The sequence below is a fragment of the Rattus rattus genome, chromosome X (assembly GCF_011064425.1).
Source record: "Rattus rattus isolate New Zealand chromosome X, Rrattus_CSIRO_v1, whole genome shotgun sequence".
Lineage (NCBI taxonomy): Eukaryota > Metazoa > Chordata > Mammalia > Rodentia > Muridae > Rattus > Rattus rattus.
This window is the reverse complement of record NC_046172.1, coordinates 98,736,750-98,746,564: the sequence shown is the minus strand read 5'-3', so window position 1 is coordinate 98,746,564 and position 9,815 is coordinate 98,736,750.

Sequence of the window (9,815 nt, the reverse complement as noted above, 5' to 3'; positions counted from 1 at the left end):
TCCCTAGCCTCATCACTTTCTCGAAAAATAAGAGGAAATCGCACAGTGATGAATTAGATTGGTTGCTAAGAAGACTCTGGTATTTTTCAAAGAAGGGACTGGAAATAAAAATAAATAAATGGATAAATACATTTGTGTGTGTGTGTGTGTGTGTGTGTGTTTGTATGTTTGTTGAGAGTGCAGCTGCTCATGTGACATTGTAAAACACCTGTGGAGGTTAAAGGACAACTTGTGACTTAGTTCTTCTTGTAAGTATGAGGATGGAGGAAGACAATCACCGGAGGGAGAGGGAGGGACCTAGGTGAGAGAGGGGAGGAGGAAGGGAAAGGAACAAAAGGATCAGGTTTTGGGTGGGGAGGGTGTGGAGGAAGGAGAGAAGCCCAGAGGGCCAGCAGAATGAATGGAAATAAGCAGCCTCAGTGGGTGGGAGGTAGGGAGACCCTCTAGAAAGTTCCAAAGACCTGGTTGGTGAGAGACTTTCAGGACTCAGTGGGAGTGACCTAAGATGAAATGCCCAAAAGTGAGGAGAGGGAACTTGAAGAGCCCACCTCCAATAGATAGACAGGGCCTCAAGTGGGGGGAAGGGGGTTGCCAACCCACAGCCAAATTTTCTGACCCAGAATTGTTCCTGTCTAAAGGAACTGCTGTGACAAACATGGAGAAGAGACTGAGGAAAAGGTGGTCCAGTGACCAGCCCAGCGTGGGATTCATTTCATGGGGAGACACCAAAGCTTGACACTATTACTGATGTTGTGATGTGCTTACAGAGAGGAGCCTAGCATGGCTGTCCCTCTCAGAAGCCCAACCAGCAGCTGACCGAGACAGATATAGATATTTAAATGCAGATACTTAAACAATCAACCAATAGTCTGAAGTCGGGAACCCTTACGGTTGAATTAGGGGAAGGATGGAGGAAGCTGAGGAGGAGGGTGACCCCATAGGAAGACCAGCAGTCTCAACTAACCCAGACTCCTTGGAGTTCCCAGACACTGAGTCACCAACCAGGCAGCATACAGGAGCTAGTCAGAATCCCTCCCACTCCCCAACACATATACAGCAGAGGACTGCCTGGTCTGGCTTCCGTGGAAGCCACTCCTAAAGAGAGACTTGAGGGTCCAGGAAGGGGGAAGGCCTGGTGGTGGTGGAGCATCCTCTCAGAGACAGGGTGGAGGAGGAATGGGGTGAAGAACTTTAGGAGGGCAGACCAGAGGGGTGGCAACAGCTGTATTGTAAATTAATAATAATAATAATAATAATAATAATAATAATAATAATAATAATAATAATAATAATATAGTTCTCTCTACCACATGAGACTGTGAATCCTGGGGATCAAATTTAGGCTATCAGGTTTGGTAGCAGATGCCTTAACTGCTGAGCCATCTTACCTGCCTGACACTAGAACTTTAAGTAGAAATGAGGAGGTCTAGAATGATAGATAGAAATGATGAAGGAAGAAATATAAGAAGGTGACCTGACGCTTCAACTGTCAGGAAGGCAAATGATTAATGGAAAACAGGCAGGGGAAAGCTGAGTTGACTTTTTAAAAAATTTTATTGGTTGAGGTCCAAGTTAATGGAATTAGAAGGAAAGAACAAAGATTTAAGACTTACGTGAGTGAGTTGTATAGTAGTTGAGAAGTAGTATAGTGCACGTGTGAAGAATTTGGGTGCCAGAATCACAGCCCTTGCCCTTCTGCGTTCTACTTTACCATTTACTAGTTCATAGTAACTTGAACAATGTGCTTAACTTTCATGTTCCTCATGGAGTAGCTCCCAGATTACAGTGATTTCATAGCACAGTGCTGGTGATCGTAGACATTCAGTAAAATGTTAACTGCTGTGTTTGGAGTTGTTCTTCCTCTTTCTTAATGTTTTGTATTCTAATGGGAAGGAGACATGAACTACTCATTCCAGCCCATTATAAGAGTTATGAACAATTAGGTGTATGAGCCTGGATCAAGTTTATTTTGGGCTTTGGGACCCACTGAGATGATGAGACACCTCTTGCTCAAAATCCCCTTTGCTTGGTCTCTGGAGTAACTTTGTAGAAGCTGAAGTTATTGCTGGCAGAATGTACTTGGTGACTTCCTTGGAGAAGCTGTCCCTTGATACTTGACAGTTTTCACTTCTGCCTCCTGGACACTAGAAGCCATGTGGGCTCACACCCAAGTGTCCTGCTTCCAAAGGCTCCGGGGCCACTTGGCAGTCATCCGGCTTCCGGGCCCAGCCTCTGGCCTCTCTTGGCCGAGTGTTCAACCTGGACCCCCACACACTGTCCTAGCCCCCAGCCTGCGCAGGCGCTGCCAGGGCCACCCCTCTGCCGCCATGTTTCCTGCCCACTCGCCCCTCCCACCATTCTCCGTCCCCTCCCCTCCCCAGCTGGGCTCCGGGTCCCCTCCCTTATCCCCCACCCCCCGGTGAGGTCAGGCGGAGGCTCTGCCGCTGCGGCCGCAGCAGCTCAGCTCCCATTCCCAGGCAGCCTGGAACAGGGACTTTGGCAAATAACTGGAGCGGCGTTCGGGTTAGGGTAAGCAATCTCCCACTGTCTGAAGACTGGGCGAAGTGGCTAGGGTGACCAGGGGGAGCAGCGGTGCGGGTGCTTGCGCCTCGCAGCAGCAGGGGACCCGGGCTGCGCTGCGCGCCTCCCTCTTTGGCCTCTGAGCGCAGCTGCTCTCGGAGGAGCGGCTGGGTGCAGGGACTCGGCAAACAAGGTGAGGCAAGATCCCGAAGTCTCGGGGGCTCCATGAGCTTACCCGCCTTCTGCGCGGCTAGGAGTTGGGATCTGTACCGGAACGGCGAGGCGGGGAACACGCTTCGCTCTTTGCCTCCCGGGCTTATCTCCACGCTTTGCACTTAGAGGTCCCTTTTGGCTCCACTAGAATCCTGGGTACCTCTAGGCTCCTAGTCAGAACTCAGTTTTTCTGTGCTTCTTTGTCATCCCTCCAGGATCTTCTCTGGGTTCCCCTATCGCTTCCCTGATCCTCTGGGGTTCCTCTGTCAACCTCAGCCTCCCTGTCTCTTGCCCTCTAACACTTTCTACTTTGTGCTTCTGATCCATCCCGCTTTCAGAATCCTAACTTGAGAGACTCCACTGCTTTCTCCCTGGTCAAGAGCACTTTTTCCCCCTTCCTTCCGAGCTTTTAACTTAGTTCTGACTGTCTTCAGCTCTCAATTTCTTGACTTTTTTTTTTAAATCACAGTTTTCTTGGAGGCTTACAGGGTTTAAGCCTATCGTTTACAGAAAAAAAAAAGATTGAACAGTTTCTTTATTAAATATCATTTAATAAGCATCTTTTGAGGAATTTTAAGATTTCTTTCTAGGTTTTAATAGCCTAGTCTAAAACCCAGTCACTTAAGATGTGTGTAAGTGTGGTTGTATACAATATTCTTTCATAGCCCTAACCTCCTGGCCGTGGAGCAGGCTGCACTGAAGGAGGTCTGGTGGGGTTTGTAAACCTGGCTTCATTTCTCTAACTATAAATTAGGATGTTCATCATTTAAACATACTTAGAGGATGACTTTAGATTTTTGGAGGAAGTCACCCAAGTTAGTTATAGACTGGTTACTAAGCACACTGAATGGGAGCTGAGAGGCCTTGGGGTTTAAAACTACCTCTGTTGGGAGGGTACCTGCCGTTTAAACAGAAGCCACAGTTTCATGTAGTACATTTTAGAACCTCCTAACTCTTTAGAAAACCATCAAACCGAATCCAGCCCACTAGTTTTTGCTGGTTCACTTTCTTGCCCATGCAGTTGCCATGTTAGTTCCTGTACTGGGCTTCATTTGCTCATTTCCACGCTGTAATTAGTGTGAGGAAAATTGAATGGAGAAGCTGAAAGTGGAGGCAGATACCAGTGAATGGCACATGCTGACGTAGGCAGCTGTGTTTTTAGAAATAGGCTTTATCTGGTGCTCAAACTTGAAAGCTGAGGAAAAAAAATGAGTTAAAACAGTTATGACATCATTTTATATCTAAAAATATTAGCTCCTTTAACCATAAGTCCTTACACTTAACAGTGATAGATTTGTTTGCTGAATGCATGACCAGGTGCTGCCATTGACACAACAGGTCACTAATTGGCAGCAGTCTCAGAACAACCAAGTTAAGAATAAAGATGGTGACTACATTTTCAGAAACTCTCCTGGTAGCAATTTTGGGAGGTCTGGTAATTGGCAATGAGAAGAGTTTTCTATGCAAATATCAAACCCACATTTGTAAATAGGACAAGAACTTCAAATGCTCAGTATTTTTAAGCTGCCATTTTTATAAGCAAATTTTTAAACTGTGTGGTGTGGTTCTATCAGTTTTAGTCAATGTTTTGAAGAAAGTAATTTTCCTAAGAGCAGTAATGGATCTCAATTATTTTAGTTAGGTAACTTGCCTCTGATACTTCCGTTTCCAGTGGATTTCTAGAGTTCATTTTAGTTCTATTAAAAAAATGGAAGATCAGTATTGGTGGTGCCTGATTTTAATCCTAGCACTCAGGAAATGGATGTGCGCAGGTCTCCATGAGTTCGAGGCCACGGTGGTCTAGAGATCGAGTTCCAAGACAGCCACAGTTACACAGAGAAACCTTGCCCCCTACCAAAAAACAAAAACATCACAAAAAGGTAGATGATAGGGAAAGGTACTTATTCTAGTAGGCCTAGCATTTTCATTTTGGGGGATAACTATTTTCGAGAAGTATATTTTGTTTGTTTTCCCTTTGTGATTATCATTCTTATTAAGCCTAAGCTAACAGTGCCACTGATCATGACTTTATTGAGAGACTCTGCTATTCATTTTTGCCTGGAAGATAAAAAAATGCAAGTTAGCCACGAGCGTTTTTCTCTGTATTTTCAATACTTGAAGATTGTTTGATACACTTAGAGATTACAATACTGAATATTTCTTTTTCATTAAAAAATTGTTAAATGGGTCTCACACAGCCCATGCTGGCCTTAGAGTTGGTATGTAGCTGAGGAAGGATGACCTTGAAGATATGATCCTCTGATCTCAGTGTTTGGATCACAGACCTCAGAAACAGCTCAGATGAATAGTACTAAATCTAACTTCAACGTCTGCTCAGGTTTCCGTCTTCTTTTGCCTTTATATTATGTTCATTAAATTGATTTGCAGTCCTGAAATGAGATTAACGTAAATATTCAAATTGTTCCGTTTGTGATATTTAATATATTATTAAAATCTTTTCGGCATCTTGTTTTTGGTGTAATTCTCTTGTTTGTTTCTCCAACATGATGACAACTCAGCAGAAATCACATTTTAAAAAAGCATAGAAAATGTGAAAAAAAATGAACAGCCTAGAGTAAACTTTTCAAAAGTAGAGAAAATGGTTTTCATAGAGTTACAGATATTTATATCAAGGAGGTTTTTAAATATTACTAAATAAGTTAATATTTCTTGGCATAAAATCTATTGAAAGTCTCCTGTCTTCCAAGGCTCTGTATATTAGCCACGATATAAAACCTTGTAAGTCAGTATCCATAGAGCTTATAAAAGGAGCAATAAAGAAAATACACAGAATATAGAAAACTCGAAAACCTAGCTCCACGCGGGTGGTGTATGGTAGTTAATGTTCATCGGTAGTTTACGTGGCTTAAGAAATCTCCAGAGCGTCGGTAAAACATTTCTTTGGGTGTGTCGGTAAGAGTGTTCTAGAATAGTGTCTGAATCTGAGTGGACAGGTAGGGAAGACCTGCCCTCAGAGGGGGTGGGCACCATCCAATTGGCTGCAGAGAGCAGATAAAAGACTGTGAAGAGCGCCACTTCGTCCCTTGCTGCCTCGAGCTTTGGACCTAGGCTCCACTCTTCTCCAGTGGCCCCTTAGGCTCTTAGGCTTTAGGCCTTCCTTAAACTGAGTGTTTTGTCCTTTGTCTCCCTAGTGCTGAGGCCTTCAGTCCGGGACTGAGCTCCACCGCCAGCGATCTCTGAGTATCCAGCTCTCAGACTGCTGTGGGAAGCGACTACCGTGGGAAGTCTCTGTTGCTGCTACTCTACTCTGTAAGTCAATTAATACCCTTCTATATACCCCCTTTTAGATTTACTCAAATTTCCTATTCTGTATCTCTCCCTGGAAGACTCTGGCAACTATATAGCTTCTTGGTGAAGGGGCAATGTTGGAGCACAGCCTAAACAGAAGAGGGAATGCATTTACTTTCTTAAAATCTGGGACCATGGGGGTTGAAGATTTAGCAAGCTCAAGACCCTGGGTTCGGGTCCCCAGCTCGGAAAAAAAAAATCTGGGACTCACACCTGGCTATAGACACAGGCCTTTATCTTTAACGGCAGTCGAGTCAGGGTGTTGATCTCCGGGAGTCAGGGTTGGATCTCCATGAGTTTGAAGCCAACCAGGTGTACATAGTTCCAGGCAACAAGAGCTACACAGTAAAGCTCTATTTTTTTTAAATCTGGGAATACATTCTCTAAATCTGCGAACGTTCAGACATAGGATTCACGAAGAGCAGAAAGTTGGTGTGCTAAGAGGCCTTAGAAAGTGTTAGAGATAATAGAGAATTTGGAATAGAGAGAATTTGGAAATCCTCGGAAAGAATTTGAATTTGATTGTCAGAACAACAGAAAGCCGTTAGGGAATTTGAAATTGTTGGCTTAAAAAAAAAAAAAAAAGAGGAACTTAAAACATTTTACAGAGCATTAAATTGAATACCTGGTTCAGTCATTTACATTAATACCCAAGAATAAAAACTTTGTAAAGTTTGTTAAGTAGCTAAGTGATTCAGTTCTACCGTTTAAATAAAGGACTCCAGGACATAGAAACTCTAGGGTGTGTTCACAGCAGTTCAGGCCGTCCAAGCAGTCCCCTTGCCTCTGGCAGTTCGTCATCTGTGCTGCTAGGTGAGTTGTCAACAAGAGAGCTTTGCCAGACCTGCTGGTCGAGACCTATAATTACAGCCCTGAGGAGGCAGAGGCAGGCAGATGTCTTTTCTAGGGCAGAGTTGTCGCAAAAGAACCAGAAATCCCACCACCACATTCCAGCAGCCCATTGTGCTATTTTAAGAATTTGTTTTTCCAGGATTGATTTGTTAATTTCTTAGAAATACATTTCTTTTGGGAGGCTGGACATTTCATTTGTACACAAAGGAATTGTTTGAGTTTTTTAAAATACCATTTGGACTTTTAGGAGATTTTTTTGTGCCTTTTTAGCTGTTGCCCCTGTAACATTTTCATCTCTCTGTTCCTTTATGCTTTGAGTTTAGGCTGTCTTAAAGGTCTGGTGCTTAAGTTGGATTTTATTTCTCTAAGCCTTTTATTGAAAGCTATCCGGATTCGATGTGATTTTCTTTTCTTTTTGGTCGCAAATAGGAGTAAGTATGGTTACTAACATCCCATAGGAGTCAATTCTAGTGTTGTGGGAGAATTTCCTGTAAAATGACCTCTAGCGCCTCCTATAGGTTCAACTTCGAATTCCTGAACTGAGCAAGGCCAGATCCTTCATAGCTTGACTTTCTCCAGATTTTCCAACATTTTTTATCTTGTGTTTTATAAAAGAAAAGGAAGCTAGGGATGTTTCATAGGGAGGGGTGGTGGCGGTGTGGGGAAAGTGGGGGCTCTGTATTGGCCCATTATGTTGAGGTCATCCCTTCCTCTGAGGTACCAGCCACATGGAGGCTAATGTAGAGTCTATTTAGGCAGAGGGAAGGACTTGAGAGGGAGAGGTGAGACAGAGAAAGGGAGGGAGGGAAGGAGGGAGGGAGAGAGAGAGAGAGAGAGAGGGAAGAAGGAGGGAGGGTGGGAGGAGGAGGAAGGGAGGAGAGAGAGGGAGAGGAAAGGAGGAGAGGGGGAGGAGGGAGGGGAGGGAAAGGAGGGAGGGAGGAGAGGCCATGTGGCCATGAACAGGTGGAGAGAGGGGGAAGGAATGAGAAGGACAGAGACTTAGATAAGAGGGTAAGAGATTGAGAGAGAGTAAGAGAGAGAGAGGAGGGGTCATCAGCTTTATGCTCAGTTGCCGGGTAACTTCTGAGCACTAGAAGAAATGCTAACATTTTTATTATTCTCATATAGATTTCTTTCGGTTTCTGTGAGGGGTTTTCCCAATATGGAACTTTTTGTGTTCATAATTTCTTTGTAGTCTTTTCTCTCTGTCATTTCAAATCTCAGCACTGTTCAAGGAACACTTTAAATATCAGGTGAGTAGTGGTCATCAACTTGTCCTATGGTGACATTATTAAGTTTATTTGATACCTGGCCGACTCTACACTTGCTGCTGCTTCTGTGAAGGTGACCGGGACCTCATCTGTTTGCTGCTTGTTGGTATCCCAAGCACCAAGCCCATGATTTATCCTTCTAGTTACTTAAGAATGAATAATGGCTTGTGATGGGTCTCCTGTTACATTTGCACGTCATATCATTTAATGCTGTTTTACATTTTACATCTCTATCTGGTATTCTAAAGCAGTCTAAGGGAGAGTTTATTTATGAAGCATAATCTTTGAGAACATAGACACTGTAGCTAGGCAGCTTCGGTTCTAAGTCTATCTAGGACACTTGGTAGCTGGAGGCCTTGGAGTGATGGAGTACCATAAATACACCTCAGTTCATTATTAAAGTAAGGCAAACTAAACTTACTCCTTTGGATATTTTAAAGTTTAAATTAATTGGCTCATGACTGATTTGAAACCTTCAGATTTCCAAAGTTGTAAAAGTTAATAAAACTCTCATTTGATAAGTTAGGTGCTAAAACTCAAGTGGTGACAAAATATAAATTTTAGATATGAGATATTTTTCTCCTTAGTGGTAGACTGTTTATTTACGTGGAATTAGTAATATGCTTAGGAAATAGCACTATAGACTCTAGTGGAGAATTACATTATATAGAGTGATACAGGTTATTGCCTATCTGAAGGGCTGGACATTTCTGAATTGGGATTCTACCTGGCACTGAGGTTTTTGGATAAGAGACTGTATACCTTGTCTCTTCACAGTGAAGTGCTTAAAGCAGGGCTTTGCACATATTTGTAGTAAGCTGTTGCTGTGGGTAGTGGAGATTAGGGAGGTAAATAAATTACTTCATCTTCTCCGTACTTTTCTCATAATGGCTACCATGTAAATTGTAACCATATAAATACATGCCGATTTATTCACACAGCTCTCAATAGAAAGGGCTGTCTATCTGTTCCTTATATCAGAAGAAAACAGATATAGCAGGGTTACACAATTGAAAGTAACCAAAGCCCTGATCTGTCAGTACTGGTACTCGGTACTTGGTGCTCAGTGGTCTAGGGCCATGTTTATAGAATATTTTTGTGTTTCATTTGTTATTTAAATATTCTGTTTTTTACAACAAGGGAGTCTTTTTTCGGGGCCAGAATTCAGTTAAGATGTGTTTATTCTGATTATATACTCCTTGTTGCGATTTCTAAACATTTATTAAATTCATAATATGTATCAAGAATTTGTATTAAAAACAGAAGAAAGGTACCAGACAATTGGAACTTAATTCCTAGTCCAGAACTATTCATAGTTACATAGGACCATGAGTGTTTAATATAATTTTTGATTTTTCTTTAATCTTTAAATAATATTAAAAACATGCAAAAAAGACCTAACTGACCTTAGTGTCTATTACATGAATCTTTACTTATCACAACCTTCTCTTCACTACCTAATATCTTTGCAGCTATTTCATTCTAACCTGACTTAATGTGGGGCTTCCCCTTCTCTGAAGGGAAAGGAAAGGGGTAATGGGGGAAGGGATTTGTAAGGAGTGTACTGAGAGGAGAGGGAGGGACTATGATTGAGATGTAAAATGAAGAAAAATAAATCATTGGAAAAACACTCAGATGAAAAGTAGAAGA